At 42.7% G+C, this 17,552-nt stretch overlaps 1 protein-coding gene across 4 annotated transcripts in view; it reads left to right on the forward strand.

Moving 5' to 3' along the window:
• The first annotated feature begins 426 nt into the window (after positions 1–426).
• MYOCD (myocardin) overlaps positions 427–17,552 on the forward strand; it is a 218,348-nt gene continuing 201,222 nt past the window's right edge. For 2 of the 4 annotated variants that reach the window (XM_083428393.1, XM_083428389.1), the window contains exons 1-2: positions 3,375–4,205; positions 13,062–13,137. The gene's annotated coding sequence lies outside the window, so the exon portion shown is untranslated. Of the gene's footprint in view, positions 2,880–3,374; positions 4,206–10,277; positions 10,346–13,061; positions 13,138–17,552 lie in introns of those variants that run through there. The other 2 variants (XM_083428395.1, XM_083428394.1) reach the window with 2 other exon arrangements.

Below are 17,552 nucleotides of genomic sequence, written 5' to 3' on the forward strand. Positions count from 1 at the left end.
CTTTCTGTAATCAATAAAGTTGTGGCCTAAATTCTGCCAAAAACCAAAACCAAAATTTGAGTCATGTGTGAATTTATTTAGGGGGGAGGTTTCTGGGTATGAACACGCAAATAACATCCGTGGCATTTTGGAGAGTAGCGTAAGCAAGAAGGAAGATCTTTGCTTCAAGGATAAATTTTGACAAGGATGGAAGGGATAGGATGATGTAAAATGAGATGAATGTGAGAGAATGCAGGCACGTTATACTTGGGTTGTAATCATATACTGTACACAATTACTTACTACATATGTGTGCTAATAGAGGGAGATTCATTTCCTAATAAATGTGTACATTTTGCCAAACAAGACAAGCTGAGCTTTGTCTGCCTAGATATATACTATACTGAAACTTGCTTAAAAAGAAAATTAAAAAACCTGGTAACATTTTTGTTGAGCTTTCTTTTTGTTTAATAAAAGTTAAACAATAAAGATAAAGCTGAGTATGTGAGTCACTTGTCTCTTGCTACCAGAGGAGATGAAGGTTGCAGCTTGTTCCTCTTCATGCAGCCGAAAGAAAGTCTGCTTTCCTACTAAGATATTTGCAGATTAAAAGGCAAAAGGATCAGTTTTTGGAATACTCCACTGATGTTGCAAACCCCCTTGTTAATAGACATGTCTTGGTTTGTTACCTCATTTTAATTAATCATAAAACAACGACAGCTGCCAAATATGGAGTCTGGACCCAGGCCTGCAACTGAGTTGAAACCCTTAAAATATACTATTTATGGTACTTGAGGTTTAAAGCTTCAATTTCTTGTATAAACCTTGCCTTTCCTAAGAATTATGCCATGTGTGTATAAGCAGATTTATCTTGACTTCCAGAGGTGCTCCAGCCCTCCTACAAGCAGAATTCACATTTGTATATGTTTTGAAAAAGCAATGAGGTGGCTATGTTGCTTTTTCATACAAATGGTCCTTTGCTGTCACACTGAGAAAAACAGGTTTCCTAATAATGTATATAAGGCAGGGCTTGCTTCTGACTGTATATGCCCCACATAGCTGTATTGGCCTTTTCTTACACTTTTCTTATTTATAGAGCTGGTGTGGCAAAAGGCCATAGGAAAAGTAGATTCCTCATGAGGTGCTGACAATGAGACCATGTCCTCCACCATAATGTCCATCTGTCCATTTAATAGCTGGTGCAGCATAGATATATAGAGGCATTTCTTCTACACATGCATGCATGCACACGAAAGCTTATACCAAGAACAAACTTAGTTGGTCTCTAAGGTGCTACTGGACAATGTTTTATTTTTATTTCGACTGCATCAGACCAACACGGCTACCTACCTGAATGGATAACTACAGTTAGCAAAGATGATTGTGCAAATATAAAGCTAACCAGTTAGCTCAGAAATAGGGAGTGGGAATCCTCACATGAAAGGAGAGGAGGAATGGAGGGTTGATGAGAATGGTACACTCCCATTTGGCTACACTATGTTTGCAAGTGGACTATGTTTCAGGAATAGGTCTTGTTGCTGATCATAGGCCAGAAGAAGGCTGAACAATTGTTGCAGGAAGGAAAGGAAAGCATGTATTAATGTGTACAGCCAGGGCTTTTATTTCAGCTGGAACTTGGCAGCACACAGTTCCAGCTCCTCTCAGGTGGGCACCATTGCCATTGTAAGAGAAAAAGGTGGGCATTCATAGTGAGCTCCAGCACCTCTTTTTCTAGAAAAAAACCACTTTGTACAGACTTTGTGTAGCAGGCTGAGGCCACATGAAAATTTTAAAATATCAGATAATCACAACTATTTGCTACAGTCTAGGATTTCTCAAACTCTCTAGCCGCAGAGCCCTCTTGAGAGGGATGAAGCTTACTGAGGCCTACCTCTTACAAAATGGCAGCATCTAGAGGTTTGCCACAGAAATTATTTACCACAGAAATTTCCTTGTAGCCACACATTCTGTAGTTCAAGTTTCCTTAAGTTCCCAACTTTAAGCATATTTTGCTAATCCAGAGGGTTTAAAAAAAAAAAATGCATTACACACACCTCAAAGAGTGTGTGTGTGTGTGTGTGTGTGTACTGGTCATTTCTTCATCCTTTCTTCTTTCATATTTAGTTTGTATCCTATTCCTCCCTCTTCTTTAACTTTTACCTTTTAATTCCTTTCCCCTGTCCCCTTTACATTAATTTTATCCCACTTCCTTCTCAATTCTAGTTTGCTGTTGTTTAAATATTCACATTTAACTTATTTCCTTCAAATGCCAGCCCTTTCTCCTCAGGGAAGTCCCATGCTAGAACATCTTCTAAGCTCCACTTCTGTTCTTCCATCCCTATATGGGCCACACGCGTGCGCGCACACACACACACTCTCCAGTTCTACAGAAGAGGCTTCTTGGCCTGATAGGAGACTACTTGTGACAGGAGGAGGTTTGAGGTGTGTGTGAGAGAGAAAGAGCACCTGGATGTGTGAAGCAGAGGAGTCAGAAGATGCTGCAACACCAGGAAGGAAGCAAAAAAGAAAGGCCTGGCTCCACCTAACTTTAGACTAATGACAGTGCCACCTAGGGATTAATAGATTTTCCTCACAGTATTTTCCTCACAGGGCCATTTCGTGTTATGGGCCTAAACAAAGAATCTCTCTCTCTCACACACGAACACCCACCCACATGCTTCCAGTCTTTGAATGGGAGCAGAAGTGCCTGGGCCTCTGATTTATCACAGATTACATATTGAGTCCACCCCCTACATTTCCCTGAGACTCTTCTGAAAACTCTCATCTATTGATCCTGAAGTATCTCACTAGGCCCAGGGCTTTTTTTGAGCCGGAACTCAGTTCCGACGCCTCTCAGGTGGCTCCATTGCCATTATAAGAGAACGAGGGAGGCGTTCATGGTGAGTTCTGGCACCTCTTTTTCTAGAAACATAACACTAACGAGACACTTTCAGGAATATTTCAGCTAAAAGACAGTTTTGCAAACTAAGGATCCTTAGTTGTTCGCTGGGGCAGCTAGATTCTCTGACGAAATCAGTTGTGACTTTTTTTGACAGTTATGCCGCTGAGACACTGACAGTCACAGGAGCCCTGAGGGAGGAAAAAGTTCGCAACTCAAGTAGACAGGAGGGAGCCAAACAAGGTTTCCTTTCTGTGTCTAGCTGACCATGCCCCAGTTTCCTCATAGCCTCTTTTCCCTGAGGCTTTTCACTCCTAACAAACTTCCACTAACAACTGTCTCTTTCGCCTCAGCCACCATGTCCTTTTGTGACATCACAGGCCGTTCTCAGCCGATGGCAACAGCTAGGGGAAACATCAGCATAACTTCCCCAGACTTGACAATTGTGGGGCACCTTAACATCAATTTATTCATTTACTGTATTACTTACTTCTCACCCAGGCAACACTTCATGAGTACTGATACCAGGCAAGGGAGCATAACATCATGTTCAGGTGTTTGATCTTCCATTATCTGTCTTTGAAAAAAAAGCTAGCATGCACACTACAGCTAGATGCATTTAGAAAGCCATTTTGTTTAGAAATATAAGCAGACTTGCTTAAGTGCGGCAGTTCTCTTCATGGCTTTCACAACTGTTCTTGAAAAAACCTAACCAATGTCAGACATCCTTCAAGGGGGAAAAAACCCAAGACAAGGAGAGGGATGGCTACCACCCAACAGCACCCCCCAGGCACCACCACTGGTTCAGTCTGCCAACTTCCGTTGGTTTAATCTATTCATGAATACCCACCAGTTTCCTTTCACATATCACATTGATGTACATGCACATATTTGCCTCAATCATTCACCTTCCAAACCTCTCATTCTCACACACAAACATACACCAGCCAGCATCCATGAAGATTGCCAACGGACACATTCACTCACCATTCATTCACATTTGTGCCTGGCTTCAACCCACAAATATCCACCAACTTCTGAAGGTGAATTTCAACCAGCTTACATCCGCAAATATCCATCTGCTTCAGACTTGCGGCATCCACCAGCTTCTGAAAATGAGCTCCAGTAGCTTTCGCCCAAGAACATCTGCCAGCTTCTGCTAAGTCCATCACTAGACATTGGCTAACTTCCGACCTTGGATATCATCCACCTTGAAGCGCGATCCCGCTCAGCAAGTGAACTTGCCTGACTGTCACACCATAGCACCCTGCAGCTAGATGATCGCCCCCACCTACTAATTCACTTCCTCCAGGAGGAAGAAGACAAGGTAATGCTGACTGTTATAGCTGAGGTTGCCATGCGCTTTGTTGACATCACAGGTAGTCCATAGCCAATGGCAGCAGCTGGGGAGGCGCCATCATAAACACAGGCCTCACAGTTGTGGCTGCAATGATTTCCTTGTGTGTTTCATTATTTAAATGGTTTGTAGGCTACCCTTCATCTGTACTTATGGGGGCCTAACTGGCGAAATGAAAGGAAAAGGAGAAAAAGAACAAGAGATGGGGAGCTGCTTCCCAGCTTGCTTTCCATCTCTTTTACAAATTTTTAATGCAAATAAGTTATTGCAGAACTTCTCTGGAAAGTTCACAAATTTGACTAAATGTGTGTGTATACAGCCCCCACTTTTTAAAAAGTCAGCATACCATTCAGATAACTGTTGTGTGAAAGCCACCCACTTGACTTTCCCAGATCATTGCAAACCATCTGAAAATCTGTGGTTACAATGGCATATTACAATGTGATATTGGCACATCTTATAACAGGTGACTCTTGAAACCAGCTTAGTTCATGGCAGTGCAACTGAATCAGTACAGGCTGATAATAATAATAAAAAACAACCCAGGCAGTATTTACAGGCTCAGCCATTTGGCTCCTGAGCATGTGACTTTTGCAAACTCAAAAGAAACTTCAATATCTACAGGGGTGGGCTCCATTTCAACAATTGGTGGAAGATTTATTCCTTTTGCATAAATTGTAGAGTTTGTTGCAGCTTGAAGAGTTTTCTTTTTTGCCAGCCTCAGCCTATTACCTGCACCCCTTTTACGCTTGGAAATGTTCCTCATGCTGAGAAGGTAATGGGTGGAGCTGTGGTTAAATGCAAGGAGTCAACCTCTTCTCCAACAGCTGGTTTCTTTACATGACAAGCTGGCATGCTGTTCAATGAGTGCTTATCTGTCTCTCATTGGCGGAGTCTTTTGCCAGGCTATCCAATTGCAACCCTTCTTTTCTTCCTTCTTTCTCAGAAGTGGTGCTGCTCCTTGTGCTGTGCAAAGAGGAGATATGTGCATACTGTACATAAATCCTGGAGGTAACAAAGACAGATCAATGAGCTTAGGAAACCTTATACACGTATACAGGCAGCACTTTGCTCTGTTTCAGCCACTTCTACGCCTTAACATATAGGGTGCTCTTTTCCTTAGAAAACTTTGGGACCAACCTAGCAAGAACTGTTTATTAAAAAGGCACATAAAATGGTTGTCTGGTTAATTGCAGGCAGATAGATCAAAGAAAGCTCTACGATTTTCAAGATTCTGGAACTGGTTCTGCAGTTGGCACTTTCTTTAATAGGAGTTAGTAATGTGTATTATTCCAACATTATTCTCAACTGGCTGAAGTGCTGAGGGAACAAAAAGGGCACGGAACACAGTAAGCTAGCCCAGTAGACACTGACTCTGCAAGGGCTTGATGCTAGCTTTCTTCACACAACATTAACTCAGAAAGAGTTCAGGCAATTGCCAGCTAGTCATTTTGTCTGAGAACAGTCAGAATCTTGCTGGTGCAACACTGAAAGTTTATTCTGCCTTGGTACAAACTTACATGTGGTGATTTAAACACATTTTTTATTCTTCTCAAAGTTTAATTTTAAAACACAGCTGCACTTGAACCTATGAAGAACACCAAAGTATTAATTCTTATTATACTGTGCCAGGTTCTTATTGGTTGCTTGCCTAGTTTTCCAAGTCTTGAGATAAGTTGACTCTTTGCCTGTTCTTAACTATTAACTGTCCTCCAAGCATCCATCTGACCTTGCTTTTGGCCTACACATCAGAGCACTTTGCTGTTTCTTTGTAGCAAACTAAATTTCTCAGATCCACTTAGGGTTACTGGTGTTCAAGGATGCAACAAAAGCTAGCAGAACTGGAAAAAATGCATTTGTACATGTTTTACAAAATTATAGATGCCCCCTCTGACCAAATGAAAGCTGTTTACTAACTTTATTATGGAAATATTCTGTTTTTCAGTACCCTATTTCAGCTTTGCATAGCTTGGCTCATTGCTGAGAGAGTAGGTACATTTGAAATGTGCCTCTCTGGACCTTCTTTAATTAACAGCTGTCAGAGAAGGGGTCCCTTTTCATTTGTCTCACTCTTGCTTTGAACAGTGTGATTCTAGAGTTGCCCCCCCAAATGTAATTCTAGACATTCAGCAGGTTCTGCATTTTGTCACTAGCAAAGAGAGCAGGGGAGGCTCCCACAGTATCTTCCACAAATTTGGGCAGGAATTCCAGACGGATGTTTGCTCCAATTTTTAAGTAGTACTCCAAACTCTGAGCTACATTTCCAAATATTTCTGTTCCTTCAATATTCCCTTTGTGCTCTAAACTTATGTGTATCATGGAGTTGCATTTGCAGCTGTCTTGATTTACACATTTATAATTAAGTTTTCTGCCTGGAACTCTTTCACAGTACTACCTTTGAGGGCTTTGCTTGCTGATAAAATGTTTTCTAAGTGCTAGATGAGCAGGAACAGTTCCCGGTCCCTAATTGTGAGCACACCTTTAGATGAACGAAATGAAATCAAACTTCTCTAGTTTGTTGGACCGTATCTACCAAAATCATACCAAATTATTTGCTCAGTAATTTATGGTAAAGTGATATGGCCAGTATATGACCATCCAAATTTCCCCAGCTGAATGACTTAGGTCTCTGTCTACAAGTGGGCATGGTTAAAATGACAATCTTGCATGAAACTAAATTAAATTTGAAGCCATGCAGCTAAATCTCACAATCACCAGGGTACTAAGGGCACTTTCAGACTATTCAGACATTTTGCAATACAGATACTGATGGGAAAATGTGCTGCAAAGTGTGAATTTATTAATTACATTTTTATACTGCCATTCATCTGAGGATCACAGGGCAGTTTGCAATATAAAAACACCCCACAGTTTAAGAAGCCATAGATTGATTAATTAGCCACAAAGGCCTGGGAAAAGATGAATGTTTTTGCCTAGTGCCTAAAGATATATAACGAAGGCACCAGGTGAGCCTCCATGGGGAGAGCATTCTACAAATGGGGAGCCACCACAGAACAGGCCTATCTTCAGAGGCAGCCCTATGTATAACACGTTGTAGTAATCTAACCTAGAGGTTACCAGAACATAAATGACTGGTGTTAGGCTATCCCTGCCCAGTTGGGGGTGCAGCTGAACCACCAACCAAAGCTGATGGAAAGCACTCTGCGACACTGAAGCCACCTGAGCCTTAAGCGAGAGCAGTGGAACCAGAAGTACCCTCCAGCTATGTACCTTCTCCTTCAGAGGGAGTGTGAATGCTTTCGTTGAGATTCCTGCATTGCAGGGGGTTGGACTATGATTCTATGAGAGCAGGAAACCTTCCATCCACCTAGTCAGGGAACCAACCACTAACAGTATCTCAGTCTTATCTGTACTGAGCTTCAGTATATTGGCTCTTATCCAGGCCATTACTGAGGCAAGACAATGGGTCCAGCACATCCACTGTCACATCCGCAGATGTAGAGAAGTAGAGCTGTGTGTCATCAGCATATTGCTGACAACGTAATCCAAAACTCTGGATGACCCCACTCAGCAGTTTCATGTACATGTTAAACTGTATGGGAGATAAAATTGAACCCTGAGGATTTCCACATTGAAGGCTCCATGGGGCTGAACAGCAGTCCCCAAGCACCACCCTTTGGAAACGACCATCCAAATAGGATGCTACACACCCCTAACTCAGATAGTCACTCATTGATGGTATCGAAAGCCACTGAGAGGTTGAGAATGACTAGGGACACATTTCCCTCTCCTGATATATGTCATAGGGTGACCAAAGCAGTTTCTGTGCCAACTGGCCTAAACCCTGATTGAAATGGATATAGAAAATCAGTTTTTTCCAAGAGCCCCTGGATCTGGTCCATGACCACCTGTTCAAGAACTGTGCCCAAGAAGGGGAGATTGGCAACTGGCTGGTAATTAATTAGATTTTCCAAATCCAGGGAGGGTTTAGTGAACAGTGGTTTTACCACTGCCTCCTTCAAGCAGGCAGGGGCCACCCCCTCTCATAAGGAGACATTAACTGCCTTTCTGGCCCAGCCCACTGTCCCCTCTCTACTAGTTTTTATCAGCCAAGAGGAACAAGGGTCCAGAGTGCAAGTGGTCACCCTGACCGATCTAAGCACCTTGTCCACAGTCTTGTACTTAACGGACATTCATCCAACACAAGATGATTAGACAGCACTCTTGTCACTTCTCGAGGTTCATCTGCTATAACAGTGGAGTCAAGGTCATGGTGGATACAAGCAATCTTATCCTCAAAATGCTTTGCAAACAAGTCACAGCGAGCTACCACCAGCTCTGTCACCTTCTCTGGACCAGACTGTAAAAAACCCTGCACTACCTGGAAAAGCTCTGCCAGATGGCACAATGAGGATGCAATGTCTGCCTTCTTTGCTGCCTTCACTGCCATTGGGTAGGCTTGATGATGAGCCCTCATGAGTGTTTGGTTGCATTCAACTGGAGTTTTCCTCCACTCGCATTGAAGACATGTCCCAGCTTGTTTCCTTGCCCTAAGCTCTGGAGTATACCAGGGAGTCAAATGGGCTTCACAAAGCAGGAGAGGGCACTCAGGATGATCGTGTCAACAGCCCTACCATTTGGATGTTCTGGAGGTTGATCAGGGCTTCGACAGGAGCACCAGTCATAGCAGCTGGAAAATCCCACAGAGCCATCTGGAAATCCATCAGCCACCAGAGGCTGACCATGCACACATGTGCCTTGCTGTAGAGCAGTGGTGAAATTTTTACTCCATGATGATTCCATTGACACCATTCAGTACGTCCTGGTAGTTCCTCAGGAATCCACAGGGTGGAACTGAGTTTTAGGAGGCAAATACTGTGTTCCCTACATTAGGGTGGGTGACCTTGTAGGTTTCAGTGCCCATTGGCTCTTACCCTTTACTTCACTGGCCTCATAGCTCACTACTGGTTTAACAGAGTCAATTTCTATTTCCAAGTTATTCAACTATCCCTTAGGTGTGTGCAGTGTTAGGGTGGAGCGGGCAGCTACCCTGCATAGGGCACCGAGCCAAGGGGGTGCAAAAATGAGACAATTAATAATTGAGAATATCCATTTGAGGTTGCCAAATTTTGGGCTCATATTATGAAAGACTACCAAAGTCTGCCCCTGGGTGTGCAACATCTTGCCTGCTCTTTCCCCCATTTTTGTATTGAGCAGCATCCAGTCTACAATATGTCTATGCATCACATTTTACTCTGCCATCTCTTCTGGTGTGCTGCCTTAGCTGTTTTAGTACACATGTGGCATGATCCTAGGCATTTTTATTCAGAAAGAAGCCCAATTTAGTTCATTGGGGCTGACACACAAGTAAGTGTGCTTAGCTTTGCAGCCTTAGCGACAGGGTTAGTCCTGTGGCTCATGAACGTCCTACATGCAGGGAGGGTCATCTGCCAACATCAAGCAGAGAGTTAAAGTATTCTGTAAAGGCCCAGAGCACTTTTGCTGTGGCTTTTGCTGTTATCTGAGCCCTGGGAAAGGAGACTCCTCCTCTTTCTCTTCCTTAACTCTTCCAGAGGCAAGCAAGCTGCTGTCTGCTGATTTGTCCGGAGTGCTGCTATAGGCTTTCTGCACAAGCACAGCAGAAAAGCCTTCCCCAGCCCTCTTTTGTGCTTAGGAACAGACTTTTCCCCTGTGCATGAAGGACTGTGGAGGAGATGCTAATTCAGACTCCGTAGTCTTGTTTCATGTAGCATGTGTGCTGTTCCCTGTGTGCAATAAACAGACTAAGCCTTCCTATTCACTTGGTGACATAGCCAAGGGAGGGAAAAGCAGTTCTGCTAGCCCCACTGTCATCTCCTGCCACAGGTAAGGAGTGTGTGTGAAGAAGACATCCTGGTATTCATTTTGCCTTCTTTCTGATTTGGATTGGAAGAAGTTAAGTTCTCGGAAAAAGCAGCTCCCAGGGTTTGTCTTATTTCATCCGTACCAGCTCCTTTCACTCTGTTTTAAACCACTTCTTCCTGTGCTTCTATTTAAAAGCAAGCACCACTGTTCTTTACTAAATGTGGGTATATTCCTTGGAGAAACCAAGAAGTCACAGCTCCAAAAGATCTGCCGAAAAACTGTTGTTCAGCTGAAAGTCCTCCCAGGTAATTTATGCTTCCTTGTAGTTTGCTTTACTGTGCCACTCATTGTTTTCTCTCCCACATAATGCAATCGTAGACTCACATCATGCTTGGATCCTCTAGTTCTTCTGTATCAATGAGAGCAGGAAATTTATATCAGGTGTGTTGTTGTTTCCCCCCTCCCGCAAAAGTCTCATGAGTTGATCTTCCAGGTACATTGAACACAACTGAACAAATACATTATATACTCACTTATAGAACATGCATTAGCTATACATGGGGACATGATTAAGTGAACACAGATTATACATGTACACAGTGCACAAATTGTGTACACACATTCTTGGAGTGTATAGATGTATATATATGCATATTAGCATTCAATATCTATACATACTGAATATTATAGACACATGCAAAGTAAGATCTATATGGGCTATTCGTTAGATGTATGAAGAGCACACTCATGTAGTGCATGGAATGCACACCTACCATTGTACATAATAGTATGTTCTCATAACAGAAGAAAACATGCATGGGTATGCATAGTTTAAGTTACACACACACACACATACTCACACACACAATTCGGGCTTGACCACATATATATGGGAAATAATTAAATGCCAGAAATGGCAGGAGAAAGCTGGGGAGTCCTTGCTGGCAAGAAGACCCTCCCTGGAGTATGAATAGGATGTCAGTGAGGGCGGAAGAAGCGCCAAAGAGACGAAAGGTGCCGCAGGGCCTCCAACCTTGGATACAGTATTTTGGGTATGGATTGAAGAGAGCTGCAGAGAGGGGATTTAAAGGGCATCAATTTCAGTTACATGTGCGGGGCCCAGGAATATAACCCCTGCATAAGTGGGGGGACACCTATACACACACACACACAGCGTAGATACATAAATAACTACTAAAGTATAGGATATGCTGACACTTTCTGAGGGCATTGAACACAAAATATGGAAGTATTTTTGTGAACCTGATATTAAAATATACATCTCAAACTTTCCAGTGAGGCCTTGGGATGTTTTTAATCAGTGAATTTTGATTTTTTCACATTTGTAAATGGCATTAAAGTTTACTATATAGTTTGGGAAGTGGTTTGTCGGTCTGCTTTTTTGTTTGTTCTCTATACATTTGCACATCTCTTGAGCTATCATTGTCAAACTTGGCACAAGAGTTTCCGAGGTGCAAGCGGTGCTCTTCGTCAATATATGTAGAATTCTCACCTTAGGCACTATGCACGATCAGCATTGCTGAATGGCTAGCATACCTCTTTGATTTATCCTGTTCTAAATTCAAGCAATGGATTTCATCTTCCATTGCTTGACTTTTGCCATCATGGCTATCGGCATATGCCCTAGCAAACCCCTTTTGTGACTCACAGAAGGAATAAGCTGCTCCTTATACAACTCCCAAATCCACAGGGCTTGAGGGAATCATGTTGTTTTGTTATCATCTCAATTCATGTTTTGCCAAAGGCTTGTCAGAATAACCTTTTGCTATCCCTGGCTAAGAAGAAGCATATACAGAGATGAGGATGCTGTTAGCAGCTTGGGGAAGGAGGGTGGGCTACTAGTGCAGGGTTAAGACTTTTGAAAGCACCGCTTCAGCATTAACTAAATATTTATATTTCGCAAACAGTTCAGTTGTGCACATAAGGAAATGTCAGGATGTGGAGTGGTGCCCCTGAGATCAGGGTCCAGCATTCAATGTGTCTGTTAGCTTCATAGTTCGCTCCTGCTTTCTTTCAGGGGGGCTTTTATGGTGTTGACAAGTGTTCATACTCTTCCCTACTTAAAGGAAAACTTACCTTCAAATCACTAAGCTCTCTGCTTTCCTTTCCTACAGCTATGGGGAAGGGCCATGTCCCAAAGGGCAAAGCATGCAGAAAAGCATGCATCTGTAGTGGTAGTAGAGATGACTGTAATTAAGCAGCATATAAATTGTCAAAATAAATTTTAAAAGGTCCCAGGTTAAACCATTGGCATCTCCATGTGGGGCTGGGAGAGACCCCTGTTTAAAACTGGCAATACTAAGCTAGATGGACCAGCGGTCTGATTCAGCAGAAGGCCATCTCTATGCTTCTGTATAAGCATATGTAAGGATAACTTGGGACCCTAACAATCTGGAATGAGCTGCATCCTCAGTTTGTCTTCTCATGAATGGAGTGCTCATGGAACTTTTTCAAGCCTGTTATTTTTCATCCTTAGCATGCTTCAACCTGCTTGAATTATCCTTTTGTTTGCTTTTAGTTCTCGTGATGTACCGTATTTTTGAATGGTGTCCCACAGTTTGAAGTGACCTATGGATTAATTAAGGTGGTCATAATTACCAGGGGCCTCTTTTTTAAAATATTTATTTATTTACTTACCAGGCTCTTTATGGTTTTTAATTTCAACCAGTTTCATAGCTGCTGAATTGTCATGGCACTAAGGAACCATGGAAATACTAAATGGACCAATGCTATAAAGCAGCTTCCCGTGTTCTTATTTAATTGAATATTACTGTGGGCTGAGTCGACAGCTGTAGTGCTTCACCTACCTTCCAACCTATTCATTTTTTTTGCTGGCTAAATTGAAACAAGTCTGTATCTTATCTAAACCTTGATATACGTGCCTTTTTTATGTAGGGAAGGAAGCATGTGAATTTACAACTGAATAAAAAATAACTGCTACTCATTGTTAGAAAGAAAGTCCATCTTCAATTCTGTATCTCTCATTCCTTCTTTCAACAGGGAACTAACTACCTGCCCATTAAGATCTTTGGGTGAAGCTCTCCTTCATGTCCTGCCATCATCTGGGATTACACTGGTGAGTATACTGAAGAGGGTGATCTCTTTCTTTTGGGAGTTGTGTTTGGTCCCTTCTCTTTTTAACGTTTGATAGCTTGTAAAGATGGCCTTGTATTTGGCTTTTGGCAGGCCTTTCATGGTGCTTAATTTCTCCCTCCTGGATTAGTTCATGCTGGCTGGCTCCTGTTACAGTGATCATTCTACATTATGATTATTATTGTTTTATTGATGTTTTATTGTTGTGATTATTATTATAGCTCTGTTTTGTTTTCAATTGCTTGTGAGCTGCTTTGGAGGTTTTCAGCCTGAAAGGTGACACAGAAATATTGGTATAAAAAATAAAATAAAATAACACCACAAAATCAAATCAGCCTTGTAATTTTAAACTTGAATCCCACCCATGATTAATCAGCTAAAGTTTTAGTTGATTAAATCAATTAAAGTCTTCTGACATAAATTTAAAATATTTTAGCCACTGTAGCTGTGTGAACGAAAGGGTGGTTAGCATATCTGAAGGTTTACTAATCTTCAATAAGAGATTGTTGGAATCCGCCTTAAACTGTAATTTTCTTCATTTTCCTCTTGTGAGAGATCATTTGTTTCCAGATCATCTTGCAACATAGTTGGTGGATAGTATTTATATCATCTCAGGCCTGGCTGCATGCAAAGATCTATCAAAATCAGATGTTTTCCTCCCCAGGGTTAAATCAAATTTCCATCAGTCTAATTCCTAGACAGACATTGAGAACAGCTGGCATTTGCCATTCTATATGACTGCAGCTACTGGTCTGGCCCAAGTGTTATTGTATATAAACCTGTGTTGGTAGGTTTCTGAAGCTTACAGTGTTTGTGAGCTATCTATAGGTGGAAAGTTCTTGCCCTCTAGGGTTTACTGGGCATGTCTTATCCAAAGAGGGATTTGACAGAATGCTAAGAGACTAAATATCTTAGTTATGGCTTTGTTGTCCAGTTAACAATGAGTAGCTAAAAATATCTGACTTCATTTTACTTTCTGAAGGGGAGATGCTAAACTTAGTTTTTGATTTGCCAGATCCATGAATACACAGCCAAATAATTTCACATTTTTGCCAACAACATTTCATAAAACATGTAATGAGGATAAAACATACTGTTCTGGACGTCGGGATCTTGCTGTGCTATGATGCCAGAGCATTCCCTCATCACATACAAAGCTGCCTACTGCCACTAGGTCTCACTGCACATAGACAGAGAGACAAGCAAATAGACACACACACACACACACACACACACACACACACACACACACACCATTTATGCAGCTCTCCATGTTAGAGCTGTCAGATGTTCCCATTTGGACATTGCCTCATGTATCAAACTAGATGGATTTGTCCAAAAATTCCTCCCTATAAACCCATAAACTGATCAGAAGCATCAATGCAATCTTCTGCATGAATCTCATGTAGTCTACTTTTTCTCTCTTCTAATATCAGATGACTGATTCATTGGTTTACTCCCCTCATTTGTAACTACACGCTCCTGATCCCAATCCAGCTTCTATCCAGCCATCTTTTTAAGCCATACAGCTTACTCTGTTAAATAGTCTTATCAGAAATCTCCTAGAGGTCAGAAGATAAAAGGTTCTTGTATGCCTTGGAAAAGCAATTTGTGCCATTTAAGTGCAATATATGCATTTTATTACCTGGGAACTATATGACAAGCACTTCACAAGCAAGTGCTCTCCAGACTGGCAAATAGGTCAATATTGTGTCTTCCAGTGTTTGAAGCGGTACCAGATGGCATGGTGGGGCATGGATGTTAACCTGACCTCCCAGGTGTTGGAATCAGAAGAGTTGACAGGGTTTAGGGAACAGAAAGACACTGCAGCAGAGGACAGTTCAGACTCCAAGGCAGACATGAGGGCTGGAGAGGGGTAGAGCCAGGAGCAGAGAGGCAGGCAGCTGAAGAAGCCAGGGAGTCTCCCCCTCCTGCTGTGACCAGCTCCTCCCTGCCCCCGGTCTTGTAAAACTTACTGAGAAATGAAATGGGCAGTGCAGAGGGTAGTTGTGTGCAAGGGCGTAGCTAGCTGCTCCGGCACCTGGAGCGGTGGGGGCGATCCACCTAGGGGGTGCCACGGCAAGCTGCCCACAGAGTTTGCCTGGTGGGCGCAAGCCCCACACTGCTGTTTCGGGCAGTGCGGGGGCCCGAGCCACCATGTCACTCCCAGGAGAGACGCATAGCTCTGGCATGCTGCAGGCACCTCTCCGCGGTAAGTGCTGCCCTCACGGTGTGCCATTTTGTCACCCCCTCAGGGATGACGCCCAGGGCGGACCGCACCCCCTTCCTACACCCGTGGTTGTGTGCAGACACAGCCTGTGACTATGTGGGGAAGATCCTGGAGAGGAGGAGTCCTCTTGGGCACTCGCCCACTTCTTCATTGGGGCAAGACCTCCTTGAAAGAATTACTGAGACCACTAGGCCGGAGCTGTGGATTGTTTCCTTGAATAAAGAGTTAACTGCACTGGCCTCAGGTGTTGCTAGCCTTTGACTGACTCCGGCCCTGACGTAGGGTTAAAAAAGCATTACATACACCGCATGTTTAGGAGTACACCTCCTATTTATGAAACTATCAGATATTCTGTAGTTGCATCTTGCACTGCAGAGCCTGCTTTGAACTAGGGGTGGACCAAATGATTTCTAAGGTCTCTTCCAAGCCCATGGTTTTTAGGTTTTCTACATTTACTCCCCATAAAATGAAATTCATCAATCTCATAACTGTGCACATTTAGCCGAGGTAACTTGGAAATGACAAACTTTCCCTATCTTTACTGCAATTATTATACCTTTGCAAGACTTTCTGAAATAATGGGAGGTAGGGAAGGAGAAAATGTCTCTGTTCATCCTTGTGCCACTCCACCTACATTTTCAGCTCTGTCTAAAAAGGCAGGAAACAAATGGTTAAAAGTTCACTTTGTTCCATTCCCAAGTTTTCTGCTTTAACCAAGTTATCTCTCACCATCCCCACCTCGGCTCTATGCAGACATTCCAAAATAAATATCAAATCAAAGGGCAGCCTTGAATTAGCTAAAAAAGGGATCATAACAAGCAGTAATTGAAGAACAGGAAAGCCAGTTAAATATTTTTATTCATAGAATGGAATCTTGTCATCCACGTTAATAACTTGAGGCAAGAATTTGAGGCTGAACATCCTATTTGTGATGACAACCTATAAGTGGATGTAACCCATTGACTGGCAGGAAAACAGCCTCTGCCACAAACAAGGCAGTGATGCCTATTGGCCCTGGGGCTCAGGAGGACCCCTTGGGTTAAGTCAGCAGGGTACTCAGTTCTTTAGAGTAAGCTGGAGTTTAGAAAAGATCATGGTGGGGAATTCTAAAAGCCTAAAATTACAAAGCTTATAATATGGTGATAACTTCAGTGCTTAGTTAAGTAAATGAGCTGAGCTTAAAATGTCTTCCAGGTTCTTCCTAAAGGGTGGATGCAGACAAGAGTTTTCCAGAGACATGAAGGCACTATGATAAAGTCATAATTGCCCCTGGTGCACACTTCCCTTCCCTGATCAAAAGAGTGTTGCAGGTTTTTGAAGCCTGAAAAACCTGCCAGGCCTGTTTTGCTAGAGACCACATCAGGACAGAAAATAAAAAACCTGAGTACTGTAGGCATCAGTGGCACTAACATGTGGCTTTCATGTTTCTGAGTTGGGAATGCTGCCATATGTATCCAGCAGTAAGGAGGAGGAAGAGGAGCAGGGCCAGAGCTACTAAGCAAGCCCATGGTTTTTGAACATTCAACATTTGGCGCTTGTGCTGCTTTAGCTGACATGGGGCTTATTGAACTTCCCTGTGCCTGGTGAGGGTCTGTCCATAGTATATCTCTTGCTGATTTATGTGGCAGCCCAGGCCAAAAATATACTATCCTTGTTGCTGCCTTATTTAAAGCTATACACACAGGCTTATCTTGGGCAGCAAAGTGTTCCTGTTTCCTGCAAGGGATTAACTCTGCTCAGTTTGCTCCAGAGATAGAGAGGATGCAGTGATCCAGTTACTGCCTGTAGGGTGCATCATGCGGAAGATTATTTAGGAAGAGCTCAGTGGAGGGAGGGGACCAAGTTCAGTGTACTGTTTAGGGCTTATCCGCACTTATCTTTCCTCAACTCTTTCCAGGCACAGTCCACGATTTAAAGCTGTGTGTCCAAGTACCCTCAACCCAGAGCTTTCCCAATGAAAACCTGCTCTTTAAAGCTCAATTGGAGTAAATGTCAATCCATGGAAAACCCAAATAGATTGCTCTGATTGAGCTTTAAAGAGTAGTTTTTAGATGGGAATAAAGGTAAAGGTAAAGAGACCCCTGATACTCAAGGCAAAAAAAAGCCCATGCTTGGACATGGAATGTTAATGCACAGACCTCTGCTTGGAAAGAGCAGTGTAAAAGGTA

Source organism: Podarcis tiliguerta (assembly GCF_965153285.1).
Source record: "Podarcis tiliguerta genome assembly, chromosome: 2".
NCBI lineage: Eukaryota > Metazoa > Chordata > Lepidosauria > Squamata > Lacertidae > Podarcis > Podarcis tiliguerta.